Source organism: Heterocephalus glaber, unplaced genomic scaffold (genome assembly GCF_053883595.1).
Source record: "Heterocephalus glaber isolate CG9 unplaced genomic scaffold, H.glaber_assembly_v1.0 deba00001550, whole genome shotgun sequence".
In the NCBI taxonomy this organism is placed as follows: Eukaryota; Metazoa; Chordata; class Mammalia; order Rodentia; family Bathyergidae; genus Heterocephalus; species Heterocephalus glaber.
In genome coordinates, this window is record NW_028258343.1 from 11,639,267 (window position 1) to 11,658,167 (window position 18,901).

An 18,901-nucleotide genomic window follows, 5' to 3' on the forward strand; every position below is an offset into this window, starting at 1 on the left:
TGTTCTACAACCCTATACGTGAATGGAGCATCTCTACCACTAGGTCATGTTCTGAATGGTTTCTTAGTCACAAGAAAAATAAGGAACCAGGTAAAAATGATGAGCCCCAAACTTGAGAGTCAGTGTAAGCATCAAAGTCCAGGTGCTTGATATTGTGTTAATTCTTCTGATCAGTTGGTGTAATAAACGCTTTCCTATTTTTTTCTGATTCTGTTTTAAGAAGAATGAGTTAAAATTTTGCTGTTGTCATCTAGGACCCAAGAAAACAAATTTCATGTTATATTCACAATTTTTTAAATGACACAGATAGTTTGAAGGTCTAAAAGTAGTTGAACTATTAAAAAATTAAGGAAGTTTCCCCAGTAGGATTAATTTTATTGTTTGAAACAATCTTTTAAAAGTGAAAAATTTTAAAGATAGCAATTATAATACATACATAATGTGTGTGTGTGTGTGTGTGTGTGTGTGCATATGCTCAGGGTTGAGCGAGTACTCTACCACTGAGTCAAATCCTTGGCCTATATATATATGTAATTTTATAACTATTGCATTCACCTGAACCAGAATGGTAAGGAGGATGGCTGGTATTTTTCTATACTTTGTAGGTAGAAAAACTAAGCTGCTGTTAATTTTTGTAACTTTTAAATATAATTCCACTTAACTATTCCTTGCCTAGGTCTTAAACGGATATGAATTACTTTTAACATATCCCTCAATTTCTACATGCATTAAAATCCTGGGCTTTGTATCTTTATGTGCCAAGCAGAAACATGGGCATCGTTTACAGAACCATATAATTTGTGGATCTGATAAATCTTTGGGAAAACCTAACTTTGAAATTCATAAAATGATTATTATTTCAAGGAAGGGCATGCCTAAGTTTTATCTGATGAAGCCCATAATTTGGGCTTGCTTCTTTCTATAACAATTTCAAGTTCTTCAGAGGATGCTGATCATAAAAGTTGCTTGCTGGACCGGGAATTTAGCTCAGTGGTTTTGCTGCCTGCTGCGCAAGCTCAAGGACCTGAGTTCGATCCCTGGTACCAAAAAAAAAAAAAATTTTTTTTTAAATTTAAAAAAATAAATAAATAAATAAAAATAAAAGTTGCTTGCTCATATTTCCCCCTTTGCCATAGTTTTCATTCTAGTCAATACCCCCCCCCCAGCAGGGAGTTAATAGTGACAACAAAATCACAAAGCACTGCCATAAAAATAAAAACAAATGATATCCCATTAGCCACACTGTACAGATGTAAAATAGCAAATAGCATCATGGCAATTTTCATTCAGAGGGAAGGAATGAGAGAAAGCAAAATGAAATGAAAGAAGACACACTTTGAACTGAAATGTTCATAGGGAGTCAGAGATTCCCTTTGCGGCATCACAGAGGGAGTTGCAGAGGGTTCCATTCCACCATCACCATCTAACACCATGCATTTAACTTTTCTGTCTTTATCTTGGTTCTTCAGAAACTTCTATATGATTTTAGTCATAAGTCCTTCCTGAAAGTTTTTCTTTTGAGAATTTATAGAATTATTTTATATTGTGTTGGTGCTTAAAAATGTGAATGATGGAAAGGTCTACCAGTGGTTTTAGTTACAGATGGATATAGGCACCTCTCCTAGAGAACTGTGACTAATGAGTGGTACTTGGTGGGTGCCTAATGCTGAGATGAGATCATCGGGCCATCTGACCTCATGTTAATGATGCTTTGCACCCCAGAGCAGCCAGACTTTATTATACATTTTCACCACCTCCCCACACCTGAACTGCTTTCTTCATAATCTGAGAAAATCCCCTTGACTGCTTTCAATTTAGAAATTAATTTCATTTGGAATCTTGTATTTGTAAGAAAAATCAACTTAATTTAAATTAACTGAATTGTTTGTCTTGAAAGTGCTGGTTTCACCAGTAAATTGTTTTTAATGATTAAGTATAATTTAACATTATCTGATTATTATATTAAGAAATCTAGTTCTAATTAATAATTGTATATATGTGTGTGTGTATTTATATATATATATACACTTTTTATATATAACAGAGATCAAACTCAGGACCTTGCACTTGAGAGGCAGGTGCAATACCACTAAGCTAAATCCCCAGCCCTCTAATTAATAATTATAACATACAGCATTCATAGTACAATGTGTAGCTTCTGCAATATGCTTCATACATATGAGCTTACCCAAAGAGGGTATTTGGTGCTAAATTTCTGTGGATAACAATTTGTTTACTCATTCTCATTTATTCTGCTTTTGCTTCTGTTGTACCTCTTTATGAGACTGTAATTTAAAAATATTACAATAATCTCAGTGCCTATGTTTTTACCTTTCTTTATTGTCACTTTATACTTTCTTGGTTTATCTCCAAAGTTACATAAGCCACAAACAATCTAATATTTTCTGCAGCAATAAAAATCTAGCAGAGTTGTGCCAGCTGAAGCAAGGGGTTGAAACTCTAGAGAATACATCGCCCAATGAGTTTATTACCATTCTGGATGTGTAGTTTCCTGCATTTATGGTGCACGGAGGGTTTTCAGCAGTCTACATATGTATCTATAAACACAGAGCAGATGCTATATGAAGAGCTTCCAACTGATCCCTCTGTTGGAATATTGTTCTGAGGAGTTGCAAGTTCAACAGCATTCTCATAACAGACTGTTTCTGAGATACACGGGAGGGATGATATTGCATGTTTATTTTTGCAAAGTTTATTTGCATTTTTTATTTTACTCATAGCTAAATACCTTCCACAACCAAATGTTTGGCCACTTCTCTACATTTTTCTAATATAATTTGGGAAGAATTTAATTGATAAATTCAGTGTTTTCATTACTGTAGTTATTGAGACTCATAAGTCCTTTTAGATAAAATCCAAACCTGAAACATAGAGTGAAGTGTAATTGCCTTGACAACTCCAATTTGGTTTTTTTTTAATGTAGTTGGGAAAATATTTAGCCTTAAGCTAATACAAAGTTATCAGAAATTTTCTCTGTTTGGGGGAATGGAATAAACATAGAAATCTTTGGACATACACAGAGAAGTAAATTATTTACATCCAAATTATATTTCAGGGCAAAATGACAACATTATTTGAAAAAAAATTAAAATTTATGTCAATGACATGCTTCTTTAAAAATAATTACATCAATGACTCAATGCCAAGCCAACATTTTTACTTATTTTCTGGATAAATAATCTCAATGAGTCCCAAATAATTTGATGGCTCATGGAAAAGAAATATGAAAATACACTGTGTCATTCTGCATATTTATAATGTTTTTAGTTTTTAGTCCCGAATAAGGTATGAGTGTGATGTAAGGAAGTAATTTTAGAATACAGGTGAATAGAATACTATTATGTTTCTGCAAAGGTTTCTTAAGCATTTGAATGTTTCTCTTGAGTCCAAGAGCTAAGGGCTAGAAAGGTATTTGTCAGGTAAAACCAAATGAGCCTGCAGTGTTGGATCCATCTTTATTCCCTACGTAACCATTTAGATTGATCTTTCTTCATTTGATTATGAAAAGGATACTAGTAGGGAGCCAGTAGAATACCACAATGAAGTTAGCAATAACATTTTCTCCTCCCTGATAGGAACTCATTCACTACTCTGCCTGGTAAATAAGAAAAGCTGCCAATTTGAAATTATTTTTCCCTTACTCATATAATGTATGGCTTTAAAAGTTATGGTAATTATTCATTTGATTTTATAGTAAGCATCAGGTGATTTTATTGAAGGAGTTTTCATAGAATTTTACCACTTGATAGAAATATTTATTGAGAATCCTCTGTTCATTTATTCACTTATGTAATCAATCACTGTTTCACAGTCGGCTTAAAGCCATTTAGGTACTTGCAAAGACACTGGAGAAAATTCAGAATAAACAACACAGAAGAGCAAGGCACTGACTGCACCAATCTTACAGTACAGTAAGGGGGGATAAACATAAATATTCTGTGTTCAGTGCCTTAATAGAGGACCAATATGACATCGCAAGGGTCCAGGGATAAAAAAAGATTTACATCTACCAGTGGAGTAGTATCTGGGGAAGGAGTGAAAAGATATTTTAGTAAAAACACCATGACAACTTCAGGGTTTTTTTCAACAACAGAAACTGTGCTTTAGTGAGATCATTACACATACAAAAAAATAATAGAAGTGAAGATTCAGAAATGTTAATGTACATTTGGGCCACAATATGGAGATTGGTGTGAGTGATGTACAGCGAAAGATGTAGGAATTCCTGAATTTATAGATATAGGAAGAAAACAAATTATAGATAATGGTCAATTTCCTAAGTTTAAGTAATTTTTCTATAAATGAACAGTACATTAAAGGTTTCTGTGAAGTTTCATGATCCTATATAAGCTTTAGAAGATAAAGTTGACTATGGAAGGGCTAATAGAGTTTAACATTTAAAAATTTTAAGTTTTTAATATTCAAAACATAAGCCTTGGGCAGGGGATTTAGCTCAGTGGTTCCACGGCCTGCCTTGCAAGCACAAGAACCGGAGATCGATCCCCAGTACCAAAAGAATAAATAAATAAAACAAAAATAAAATATAAGCCTTAAATTACAGCAGAGAAATGAAAGTTGACATGCATATGATTCATTAGAACTAGAATACTAGAACTACTTATGGAATCTGAAAGAAAGGAGAAAAATAAGATATGACTTAGAGGATTTGAACCTGAGTGACAGGAAAAATACAGTTACTATCAAACATAACAGACAGGAATATGACAAGGAGATGTTTTTGGATGGAATTTCTGACCTAAAATTCCATGAAAGCATCCAAAAAGAGGCATTTACAAGGTACTGAGAAATTCAAGTCTAAAATCCCAAAGGGAGGGGTCTGGAAGAACTCCAGACTTGACACTCAATTGTCAGAATGTTGAAAGTGGCCAGGAGAGAAGCCATGACTGGAGAAAAGAAGGAAATACTAGAAGGACTAATGCCAAGGAACATTTTCATTTAAGAGATAAGACGAAAGAGGAAGATCTGAGGTCAATAGCGAAAAAGTAATAAAAAAAAAAAAGGAAAGCGGGCAACAGGAAGACACATTTTCATGGAAATCAAGGAAGAGACTAGGTCTTAGTCTTTTCTGGATTGCTATAGCAAAATACCACTGATCAGTGGCTTCAATAATAGAGATTTATCTTCTCAGAGTTTGTGAGGCCGACAGCAGGAGGGCAGCCAAGTGTATTCCTGAGGACAGTTCTCTCAGAGTGGCAGAGGGACAAAGGGAAATGTGTTCACTCTTCTTTTAAGGGCTCTAAACCATCCTATGCTTAGAACCCCATCTAAGCCTAATTACACGTTCAATAGCCCCACCTCCAAATATGATCTCACTGGGGCTGGAATCTTCAACATATGAGTAGGAGGTCACAGACATTCATCCCACAACATATAGCTTCGATAGGTTAGAACCTGAGATCCATCTTTAGAATCCCAAAGATAAGAGACTTTCTGGTTAACCTTGAGAAGTTTCAGTGGTATGGTACTGGTGAACACTACACTGCAGTAAGTTGATGAGTATAGAAGTAAAGGAAGTTGTGCAGACAGTAATTGAGATGACTGGAGAAGAAGGAAGAAAAGGTACAGTAAAAGAGAACTTCAAGGAAGTTTGTAGCGTCTGAGAAAGGAGGCAACAGAGAAAGAACAATTGAAAACATAAAAGAAAGATCAGGTAGTTAATGCCAGAAGCCTGGCTCAGAAATGTGCTATTGTAATAGAGCCATTTGACATCAGCTGACAACTGTGACAATGACATACCAACTCTGACGATCACGGAACATGTGTGTTTGACATCAGTTCTCTCAGCTTTATATGTAAGGCTTAACATTGCAAAAGGATGAAAAAACTCAGACTAGGAACTTAGAAAGACTATAATAAAACCCCTGCTGCTGATTTTATCCCTGGTGTCTGGACTTGTAAACATTGATTGTAAGATTTGAGAAGGGATAAAGGAGGACAAGCCTAGAAAATAGGGTGTGGTGATCTGGAGGATTTGCAATCTGTAAGGAGAGGTTGTTTGTACAAGAAAGAAGGTATTATGTGTCTAGAGGCAGGCTCAGTGGGGATAAAGGAGGTATATTTGTTCCTCTGTGCTAGAAAGTGCTAGAAATCCATGGATCTCTCTCTGATGGCCATTTGGTCATGGTGCCCAAGGCTGTCAGCATAAGAATATTCTGTTTAAGGTAAAGCTTTGCTCCATCTGAAAACCCAGGCCAAAATGCCTTTACTGCCTGAAAGATGAAACACTTTACCATCACATAAAGGCACCTTAGGCATAATTTAGGATTAAGCCAGTCTTCTAAGTAAGTAGCATGAAGGAAGATGCTGCTGTGAGAGGTCACCAGGAGAAGCCATGGGCTCCCCAGGCAGGAAAAGGGAAAATGGCCTTAGGATAATGAGGATGGACACAGCTCCCCCCGACCAAGGGTAACGAATTTGCTCCCCTCATCATTTCCTTGTATTTTTTCTCCTGTAAAGATCACACTCAATCTACAAATGACACAGAAATATTTACTTTTAATACTGATATTTTATGTTTTCAGGTCCTAGACTCAGACCATAGGCACAGATTTTGTTGCAACTTCAAAAAGAACAGAATACATTTTGAATAGAACTCACCCTTTTTTTTTCAAATTCAAATAAACTTGTATGACCGACACTTACTGAAGTTCTTGTCATGGAATACCAGGATAGTATCCAGAGACAGAGGAGATAGAGTAAAAGCAAAATTCCAGTGAGAGCCCTCTTGCTGGTTCTAAGATGGTCATTTTCCCATATCCTCATGCAATACAGGGCAAACAGAGGGGAACTAAGCTCTAACTGGTATTTCTATATGTGTACTGATTCCATTTTTGAGAACTCCACCCTAATGACCTAATTACCCCCACAAAAGTCCACCTCCTAATAGTACATTAGGATAGGACTTTAATATAATAATTTGGGGAAGATGTAACATTTAGTCTATAGTCAACGTTTATTGAGTTGTTTCTTGCTTTTTCTCATGCTACTGGTCCTTTGGCAAATTGTTTAATTTCTATGAATTTACTTATAAAACTTGAACAATAATTTTACTTACAGGGTTGTTAGTGGGATCAAATGAGAAAATTTAAATAAGCATAGCGTAGTACAGTAGAAAATATTATCTAGTGACATTACAAATGAAGTTCATATACTAACATAAAACTCTTCATTACACCTTTCAGTAAAGAGAGTGCTAGAATTGGAGGCTATGCATAGTCACCTCCAGCTCGTCATATTCATGTTGAGGGTGAAGCTGCATATCTGCTGGGAGTGGAGGCAGGTGAGTATTCCTCAGGGTGAGACATTTGTGAGGAATGATGCCCTTTTGACACATGCTTGGCCCCAGCTAAGGAAAGATGAGGTCATTTGCATTCCACCATCTGTTCACCTTAGCATCCAGCATAAAGTGTTATCTACTCACAAGGGGAGCAGGTTGTATGAGTTGTGTTTGTAAAACTGGTCCAAGAGCAAATATATTGATGGTTTGCAGAATGAAGAATAAAGCACCAGTGGATTTGGAAGCTTTAGATCATGAAGACAGAAACTGATAGGCTTGCTAATTAGAACTCAGGATGTAAGCTATAAACAGTAATTTAAGATACCCTAAGCACAAGGAGATGGTGTATTTAATTTTAAAAACTGGTAAGGAAGGCTATCAGGTAGCTCACGTGACAGGGTTCAGAATAGTTCTAAGCTACACAGAGGACCAAGCTCTTGATTAGAAAGACTCCAGGCCTCCACCTTGACTCTTGTCTCCCTGCAGGCCTTCTTCATCTTCTCCCGGATCTTCTTCCTCCATTCCTCAGGCCTTTGCAATTAGTCTAAGGATAACCATCCCAGTACTTCTGGTACAGTTGTTGTCTTAGGTACAGTAACTCAAAGAGACTGATTCAATTCCCTCTGCCTAACACAGAGGAACATTGGCGGTGAAGAGGAAAGAAAATTCTGCAGCACGGACACAGCATTTAGTATGACAGTGTGAGAAGTCAGCCAACTCAATTTAAAAACTATACCTTACCTTTGCTACTTTATTATGTAGAGTCCTGGCCATAAGATGCTTCTCAGTAGCTTTAGGATAAAGAAAGAAAAGGGAAGAAAGTTTTGTCTTGCTTTGCTTTATAAGAAAAACAAATCATTAGGATACTGTCTTCTCATTTAACTAAGTATACCTAAGTTACTTACCAACAATAAAAATTTATTGCTAATATTGTTTAATAGGATAGAAAAAGAAAGTCAGCAAATATTTCATCAAATTCACATCCCAAAATGTGTCTGTACTCTCACTTTATTTGAAAGGGACATTGGCAACCTCTTATAACTAAAGGCAACCCAGTAATACCTTCTACATGCAAATTATCGCCAAGATCTGTGAGGAATCAGCTGCTAACAAAACTAGGCCAAGTTCCTAGGTGATGCTGCTTATAATACCAAGAATTAATTGTTTAGAAGAAATTAATAATAGGAAGAAACACTCTCCTTTTCCTGATTTTTCAGTTGTAAAAATATATATTCAGTTATCTTGCACCTAAAAAATGCTCTCAAAGATTGTGAGAATTGATAAAATTTTCCACTTGATTAAACTTGGTACTGCTCATTTGATTTCACTTAGATGGATATGGGGTAGGAAAAGTATTAGTAGTGAAAATTTATGTAGACCTACATTGAAAGAAATGATAATCATGGTGCCAGGGTATGGGAAACAGGATGAAGGTTGTTAGCAACCAGCTCCGTGACCTTAACTGTTGGTCCTGTCAGTGTCTTCTTGCAGGCAATAGTTGTATCAGTAAGTTGTTTATAATTCAGTACTTCGTTTTATATACACGTTTATTATATACACATATATACACGTGTGCGCATGCATTACTGCTTTACGAACTGAGAACAGTTTATTGGTGAAGAACATAGCATGGTCTGTGACCTCACAGAGCTTCTGGTGGAGTGGAGTGGAATGGAGTGGAGTGGAGAAACGGCAACCAGAAGCCAGCAATGATGGGGAATGAGGTGAAGGTCTTGTCCCATGACAAGGGAAGTAGAGAATGCTCAGAATGCACTTGCAGGGCCTCCAATGTCAACCTTGAAATCTGGGAAAGAAGAGTAAAGAAAATCTATGGATGATGTTGGGACTACAGACACATTTTGGGGAGTAAATTTGATGAAAATCTGCTGGTTTTCTTTTGCTACTCTATTAAGCAATATTAGCAGTATATTTTTATTATTGGCCTATAACTTAGGTATCTTTAATTAAATCAGAATTAGCTATCCCAAAGAGGAGGTTAGTTGGAGAGATGGGGTTAAGTAGGGAAGGTACAGGAGGGTATGCTTAACAGAGAACTGTGTAAGGAGAAGATGAGGAGACAGGAAAGAAACCAGCATATTAGGAAATGCAAAAAATAGCTTGCAAAAGATGTATTAGACAATTTTCTGTTCCCGTAATAAAATACCTAAAGCTGGGCCTTTATAAAGAAAACATGTTTATTCAACTCACAGTTCTGAAAGCCAAAAGTCCAAGCCTGGGTGGCCCCATCTGTTTGACCTCTGGTTAAGGCCCACTTGGCTGTGTCACAACATATCAGAAAAATGGAAAGGGAGCCAGCTGTGTGTAGAATGGCCAAGAGCATGGGTCGGTCTGGCTTGGAACAACCCACCCTGAAGTGAACTAATTCATTCCATTGACCAGTATTAATCCTAAGGCAGTTCCTCCAATGACCTAAAGATGCCTATTGGTCCTACCTCTTAAAGATTCTGCTGCCTCTTCCACTGCCATCCCGGGGACTAAGCTTCCAGCATGTGAACTTTGGGAGGACAAAGTCCAAACCATAGCAGTAGTAGGGATGGTAGTATTTTTCTATGGGGAATATCTGTTAGCTCCAAATGGGTAAAGTCAGAAGTAATTCCAGGACTGACCCTGGTATAACATCACTTTTGCTCTGATGTTTAAAATGTCTTCAAGGCCCAAGGCACATGTTTTATGATCCAGAAGACAAACAGTGATGACTGATTCACTAAAAAAAAAAAAAAAAAAAAAAGATTTTCGAGCACCCAGCATGTGCCAGGGACTAGCAAGAGTGCAGGGAATATAATGGTGAACAAGACAGAGCTGGCCCCTGCATTGGTGGCAATTGAAATCCAGCCAGGAGACCACATATTGCTGAATTAATTACAAGTTTGGTGAATGTTTCTAAGGAGAAATGCAAGGTGTTACAGAAATGTCATCAGAAGTCTCTAACTGGGCCAAGAATGCTGGAAGTGTTTCCAGGAAATACGGTCTAAACTGAAACTTCTGAGGAAGGAGAAGGGAATACATAAGAAAATAGAGGGCTGGTCAAGAAGTTAGAATGAAAAGACTACAAGCATAAAAAACAAAATCAAACAAAAAAAATCACTGATGGTTGAAAGGACTGAGACAATTCCACGATGCCTGGAGCAGAGCAGAAGATGGAAAGCATGATGGGATGAGACTGTGCGGGTCTGCTAGAATCAGATCATGCAAGGCCACGCTAAAGGCTTTAAGAGCTTGGATCTCATTCTCAGCACAATGGAAAGTCACTCAAGTAACCAAGCAACGTGCTTTGTGATGAGTTCAGTTTGTGTTTCAGACTTTGGCATCATCCACATGGTGCTGGTTTTAGGTGCATGCAGAATCCAAGAGTTGTGGGGTCAGAAAGGCTTCCACCCAGATTTCAGAAGGAGGCCTAGGAGGCAGGCAATGTGCCCTAAGAGGGCAGTGTGTGAAGCCAAAGGTGCAGTGGAGACCCCAAAAGGTTGGAGAAGCCAAGAAGGTGGATTGTATGAGGGAAGCTGCAAGGAGTGAGCAAAGCCAGCCCAAGAGCGAAGCCACGGCAGCTGCAAACACCAACAATGCCATCCGGGCGGAGCCAGCCAAGCCCTTTGGAGTTCACATCTTGCCACAGATTGCCCTGGACACTGGGCTTGGAACTTTCTTTTCATTTGTACAGGGACCCACAGCTAAGAGTTTGCCTTAAATCTCAGAAGAATTTTGTAATTTGACTTTTCAGCAATGCTGAAACTTAGGGCTTTGACAACTCTTAGAGATGGATTAAATGCCTTTTGCATAAATAGATGCACATGAGTCTTTTGGGAGCCAGGGCTGAATGTTGTGGCTTGTATCTAAATGTCCCCCCAAATCCTCACGGGGTCATAGGTGGGGAGTTTCGAAGGTGGCTGGATTAGGGTGTGTGAATGTGGGTTAATGGTGTGATACCGGGATTAATGGATGCCCCACCTTGGGTGTGTGTGGCACCAATCAATAGGCTTACATTCTTTATGGAATATAAGAGAAAGAGGGAAAGCAGGCTTGCTGGCTGCTGCTGCTGCTGCTTGTGTGTTGCTGCTTTATGATCCACCTCGGCCATGCCACCCTGCTGTGGAGCCAGCCGCCTATGGACTGAAACCTCTAAAAACTGTGATCTGAAGTAAACCTTTCTTCCTCTGACACTGGGTGTTGGGTATGTTGTCTCAGCAATGAGAAAAGTAACTAAGACACGATTAAATACTTTCCTATTGAACTTCAAAGTCTCCTACCTCCTTCTTCTGATTCCCCGTGATTGAATGTCTCCCTTCATAGGTCCATCCATATAGGTTATAGTATTCTCATTCCTGTAGATTATTTCTGTTGCGAATGACGCTGGAATTCAATATAAATCTTTCCCTGGGTGATGTAGCAGTTTATTGACCAGGAAATAAAAGCCCTGCACTTGGCATTGGTCTGGGAGGTGAGTGGTGGGAAGGAGGTGGGTGGTGGGAACCCTGAGAAACAGATCCCAGCTGGCTCGGACAGGCTTTTCTTCAGGACTGATGCTCTGTGTGGCCCAAGGAAACACATCACATTTTACTCATTTACTTTTTTTTTCTTCACAGAATATAACTTTATCTGTACAGTGGAGACCACAATACCTACATTGTTCTCAACACACTCTACTTATCAACATGCTCTATTTATATGACATCTTATTGTCCTAAAACAGAGAATTATGTAGTAGAAGGTTTTAAGATACAAGTCAAAATTAATGTCCAATAGCCTACAGATTATTTCTGTTCTCAGCCTTTCTGATCTAGAAGTTCATGGAGAGGTCATGCATTATTACTTACTGCATGTATATTTTCTTTCTCCTACAGTGAGAATCCAAGTTTCCAAGAAAACAGGAGATGAAAGAATCAGAACATTTCATAAGTGTACATTTATATCATTCCACAATAGCCACAGAATTGATCTAGATAACCCCTACTACCACTACCACTACTAGCTCATTACTGAGGAGAGTTAAAATATTTGCACAAGATCTTCCCATCTCCCTGTTTTAGTTTCACTATATTTATATTATCTACATAATCATTGATGCTATAGTTTCTCTTTGAATCCTTATTGAGTCTTAGTTCTACAATTAAAAATGTGCATAACACTCACCTCTGATCCTTATGATGGTATCTCCATAGTAATTTCAGTAGTCTGAAGCCTATAAGCTTGTTCAAGAATACTTGTGTCTTTCTCAGGAAAAGCTCATGGGAATAAAATTCACATCATTTTTGCTTGTTGACAACATTTTTTCTGTGAGCTCTACTTTAAAAGTTAATTTTACTAGAAATAATTCAGTATGCACATTTTTAAGTATCTTCAACATGTTATTTCAATCAAATTTAGTATAAAGCTTTGTTGTCCAAAATTCTGAAAATAAACTACTTCCCCTTATAAAATACTCATTGCTTTTTCCTAAACATCCAAAATACAGTAGTACCTCGGTTCATGGACTTAATTCATTCCACGATTCTTGAAAAGATGGCCACGATTGTGTTCATGTGGGAAAGATGGCCACAGTCCTGTTTGTCACCGGATGCAAGAATTCACAAACAAAAACAAAAACTTGCCAAACACTTCTCTTTGTAAACCAAATTCTTTGCAAACAAAAGCATTTATGACCTAAGGTACCACTGCACTCTGCCTTTCTCTCTCTCTCTGTTTCAAGTTAGCTTGACTACACATTTACACTTTTTCTCCAATTCTTTTTATTTGTTCATTTAATATCCTTTTTCATTGAGGCAAAAATACATCATTAATATGCATAGATAGTAATGATAGTTTGATAGATTTTGCACAAATGTGTAAAATACTCACATAACCAACATACAATCAAGACTTTGAGTGCTGCCATCACCCTAAAAAGTTTTCTAGTATCCCTTTCTAACCTATGCTGTTCTCCCACTCAAGAGAAACAGAGAAGCACTGTTCTGATATCTACCACATTTACTAATCTTGCTCATTCTTCAACTCCATAAACATGAAATCATATACTAAATATTCTCTCATTCATCTCTTCTGTGTGCATCTGTGTTCTTGCAGACAGTACGGTGGTACCTTGGTCCATGAATGCTTTTGTTTGAAAACAATTCGGTCTGGAAACAGAAGTCTTTGGCAAAATTTTGTTTTTGTTTGCAAACTCTCCATTGAGTGATGAACATGACTGCAACCATCTTACCCTCATGAACACAAAGTTGGACATCTTTTTCAGAATCGTAAAACAAATTAAGTTCATGAACCAAGGAACCACTGTACTTGATTTCCTTTAATTGCTGAGTGAGGGTTCCATTGTATAAATATAAAATTTTGTTCTTCTTTTGATAATATATAGATTGTTTCTAACTCACCATGACAAATAAAACTATAGTCAACTTAAATATGTAAATTTTTAAGGACCTATATTTTTATTTCATATGGTACATACCTCTGAATGAAATTGCTGGATGATAAAGCAGGTATGTATGTAACTTATAAGAAACTACCAAACAGATTTCCACAATGGTTTTGCCATTTGATATTCTATCAAGAATATATAAGACCCATTGAGTGTTGACAGTCTTTTACATTTAGCCATTCTAACGAGTGTGTAGAGATATTTAATTATTCTTTTTATTTGGACTTTCCTGAAAACTAATGATCTTGAGAATCTCTTCATGTTCTTATTGGCCATTTATATGCTGTCTGTTGTCAAATGCCTATACAAATTCTCACTCATTTTTTGTTTTCATTCACTTTTATTATTTACTTTATAATTTGGATATGAGTATTTGTTAGATACATGTATTACATATACTTTTGTCAGTCTGGCTTTATTTTTCATTTTCTTAATGTTATCTTTTAATGAAAGAGTTTCTAATTTTCATATAATGTAATTTATTAGATTTTCCTTTGTAGTCATTTCTTTTTATGTTCAGTGTTGAAAATATTCTCCTGCTCCCTCTTGGGTGATAAACATTGCTCCATTTGTCTTAGAGCTGTATGGTTTTGACTTCTACATTTAGTACTGTAATATATCTTAAGTCCAAGTTTTTGGAAAAATTTTTCACAATGGGCATTGGACATTTTCTATATTACTGTTTTAACATGGGAAAATATATTTAAATACTCATATATTTCATAATAATCATTGAGCTTTGAGTTTCCAATATAAACCCCCCTTTGTCTTCCTCCTGTGTAGTCTACTAGCCATAAAATTTACTTTGTGTGATGTTATAGCAAAAAACTTTTACATTTTGCTTAGTGTTTGCATGATACTCTTTTCTGTCATTTGATTTTCAGCTTTTCAATGTCCTTATATTTTATCTCTCATAAACTAGATAAAGTTTGATTTTGTTATTATTCCAACAATGTTTGCCTTTTAATTAGAATATTTAGCTCACTTACATTGGATATAATTGCTGTCACAATCATATTTATGTCCACCATTTAACTATTTTCTACATCTCAGTGGGTTATGTTCCATATCTGACTTTTCCCCTCTTCTCTTGATTAATCTGGTATTTTAATATTCATTTTCCCCCTATTAATTTTTAGTTCTACATTTTTATTATTTTTTATGGTTACTGTTAAGATTACAAAAAGTTCCCTAACCTTTTATGGTCTCAAATAAACCAGTAGTTTTATTACTTTCCAAACAAGGCAAGAATTATAAAACACCGATAGTATTTATGGTGTGTAAACTTTTATGCTTTTTTGTTATGCACTTTAATTCTGTGCGTATTTTACACTTTGGCTTTACATTACTATTGTTATTTTGTATAATAAATGCATATGTTCCTTGCCTTATGAATGTGTTATGCCCCAGGAAACCCAACATAACTTGAAAATATTGTAAATGAAAAATGTGTGTCGATCAAACCTCATACCTTGCCCTAGTTTACCTTACATATGGTCAAAAAATTTACACTAGTCCACTGATGAAAAAATCAACTAATACAAAGGCTATTTATAATAAAGTATCAAATATCTTATGTGCACAGAAAGATGAGTATTTTGTAGACATGCTGGGATGCAAAAACACAAATCACAACACCCCAAAAAGGCCAGCAGTCCTCTCAAATTGGACTGAGAGCTGTGATGCTCATTGTCCTTAGCCAGAGCCTAATACAAGGCATGCCAGCACAGGGAGAAGATAAAAACTCAAAGAACAGCTTCTACTACATTACTTTGTACCCTTGTAAAATCAAAATATTTTAAGTCGAACCACCACCAGCCTGGGACTGTACTTATATGATCCCAGATGTTTTTCCTTAATGTTGTAAGGCAATTATGATTGAAATGATTGTTAGTTGTATAAAACTTGTCCTACTTCACTTGGTATAACCAGTTCCCAGGGCATAGCTACCCAGGGGTCCTGTTTGAGAACATGAGTCCCAACTGTTTATTTGGACCCCTTATCCTTTAAATATCATAATATCCAATTTTGATTGCTCAGCACTGAGACTTCCAAAAATGTTACTCTGCTCTTCACTAACCTTCCACTGCACTTTGTATTCTGTGATTTGTGAAGCTTAAAATTTGCAAATATTTCTTTTTAAAAATTTTTATAGTTGCTTTATTGGTTAATCACCAAAAACTAGAATTAAAAATGTCCTTCAATTGATGAATAGATAAATTATGAATTAAACAAACTTTGGTACTATATATATATATAGATAGATAGATTAGATAGATAGATAGAGATAAATCTCCAGCAAAATATGCAAATATTTCTAAGGTAACTATCAAGTGTTGGTCTCACATTCCTTTCCCCCTCTCTCTCTCCAGAATTTTGGCTCCTTAAGTCCCAGCTACCTTGAAAGATTGTATGACTATAGTCATGTGAATTTTCTAAAAGTTTTCTTATTTCTTTGCATATTTGTTAAGGTCTTCTGCCTGGATTTTCAGCCTGTAGTCCTGTATAAAGAATCATCAAATGTCCCAAGGTGAAAAATAACTTAAAGATTATCTGCTTACCTCTTTGAAGTTCTCTTCCTCTGACTTACTGATCCCTTGGACTCTGGTTGTCATGACAACATCCTAATGTCTTCAAGTGGCTTTGAAAAATATTTTCTCTGGCTTTTTTAGTTGTTTTCCGTGAGAGGGTTCATTTGTCCCACAGTATTAAATCTTATCTTAAAGTGGAAAATGGCATTTTATTTTCTACCCTTTGATTTTTCTGAAGGCCGTGATGTGAGTATGATTCCTACTAGTGCTCTGGTGACTTGTAACTCTGTCAAAGAGACTGTGCAATATTGCCTGTTCTCTTCTTTTCCAGGTATAATGGGGGATGAAAGAACAGGATTAATGCCTCTGCTCAAAGAAAAATAAAAGCATAAAATAAACTTTAGTGGAAACATGTTTCTAATATTGAGGCTAGCCAAGAATTTAAGAAACCTCACAAAATTGTAGTTTAAAGTGATCTAAGTACATTTTAGCCATCGTTATATTTTTGATTTCAAGCTTCTTAAGTAATGATTTCTTTCTTTTTTATTCAAAACCTGTGAAGATTTTAGCTTGCAGTGAATTTTTTTCATCATCTTCTTTCCCTTTCTGTGATAAGTCAGAATAAAATAGTAAAAAGTCTCACCTTGGCAGTTTGTCACCTAAAATCTATCTGAAAACACAGCAGGATGTTTTCCCTTTTTGTATAACTTGAGATGCTTTTTCCCTTCAAATGTTGGGCTTTTACTTTGCCATTAGCACAAATTCCTGAAGTTGAGGACATTTTTATTGTATGTATAAGATGAATATACAATAAAATTATTTATAGCATAAAAGCTAACTATATTACAAAATTGTAAAATGAGACATTTCAGTATTGGATAACATTAAATATTAGTATAAATAGCCAAATTCTATTTTCAGTGTTTCTTTACTAATTTATCATATAGTTTAACAATTATTCTCAGCATTTTTACTTTTTTTTGTACAGGGAATTGAACTCAGGACCTTACAACTATGAGGCAGGCGTAGTGCCACTGAGCTAAATCCCTGGTCCTCTTTCTTTCTTTCTTTCTTTTTTTTTTTTTTTTTGGTACCGGGGATTGAACTCGGGTCCTTGCGCTTGCGAGGCAGGTGGTGGAACCACTGAGGAGCTAAATCCCTGGCCCTTTATTTCTTTTCTTAAGCAAAAAATGTTCATAGGTCCCACATGATATGTTAGTAATTGAGGTAAAGTTAAAAAGAGAAGGAATCATAATCTTTAATTATAGGCTATGACAGATTTTTTTGGCATAAGAGTTCTTGCTTATTTTCATATTCAATTATACTAATACACAAAGAAAAACTATCTTTTACATTTTCTATGTACTTCCTTATTTTACTATATACACATACTATTTTTTCTGCTATTTTTTTTTTTTTTTTTGGTATCGGGGATTGAACTCAGAACCTTGTGCTTTCAAGGCAGGCAGCGGAACCACTGAGCTAAATCCCCAGTCCCCACATACTATTTTTTCTGAATTAAAAAAATTTTTTTTTGTATTAAATTCTTTTATTGGTACATTGTAGGTATACAACACAATTACATTTCTCATTGGGAATTGTACCTTTATATAATGCATCTTGGTTCTTATTTTTTCCCCATTCCTAGCCCTCCCTTCATGCCCTCCACCCTTCCCTATTTACAAAGACTTTATTTCCATTTTTTCCATTTCTCGTCATTTTTTCCTTTCCCTTCTTTCCTTTCCCCTGCCCCTCCCACTACCCCTACCCCTTTGGACCTTTTCTTCCTATTTTACGTTATCGATTATTCATTCTAATCATTGGTACATTTTAGGTATACAATATAATGACATTCATCATTGGAAATTTGCACCTTTACATAGTCTCTCTTGGTTCTTATTTTTCACCCTTCTGAATTTTAAAATTTAAATTGTATGGGGTATTTTATGGCATTCAATATCAAGTGTTACAATATCAACTGTTGTAAGTGTTTAAGAATTAGCAAAAAATGGTTTTATAACTCTATAACTCTCAAAGTGATTCAGAAGTTCATAGCTCTTTTGGCTTATTTAAATATTAAGAATATTTCTTTATTCTGTTGTGATGATATACTCAATCATTTAGTCAACATTTATAGTAAATGAAATGGCCAGATGTCTTTGTATGCCAAGGACAGTTCAAGTTTATGGATTTTTTTTCATGACATAATTAAGAGCATTTCCTTCCCCCTTCATTTTTAAAAGAAATTGGCTTGCATGATGAATTACATGATTTCCTTGATTATTTTCAAACACTGGGATACGTAAAAAGGGATAAGGTTGCACATAGTGCTAAATTTGCCATAGATCTTAACCCCCAAAGAACATAGCCTACCTAGTATAAGGGATCAGAAGTAACATCAATAACTGATAATAAAAAGTGGAAAGAATCACAAGCAAAGTACAGAGATATATACGTTGTAATGTGGTCAATGTTACGGGAGCTTGATAAATATGTTAGAATGGTGAAGAAAATGTATACAAGGCCCTTTGAAAACTATGAAACCTAAACATGATCAAAGGAATTGAAATAGGAAAAACAGTAAGATGCCATTTTATGCCTATTAATTTGGTGAAAATTAAG

At 35.9% G+C, this 18,901-nt stretch overlaps 1 protein-coding gene across 5 annotated transcripts in view; it reads left to right on the forward strand.

The window, feature by feature from the left end:
- Positions 1-18,901, forward strand: part of Grm1 (glutamate metabotropic receptor 1) — a 445,703-nt gene that overhangs the window by 407,769 nt on the left and 19,033 nt on the right. The window lies entirely within an intron of this gene.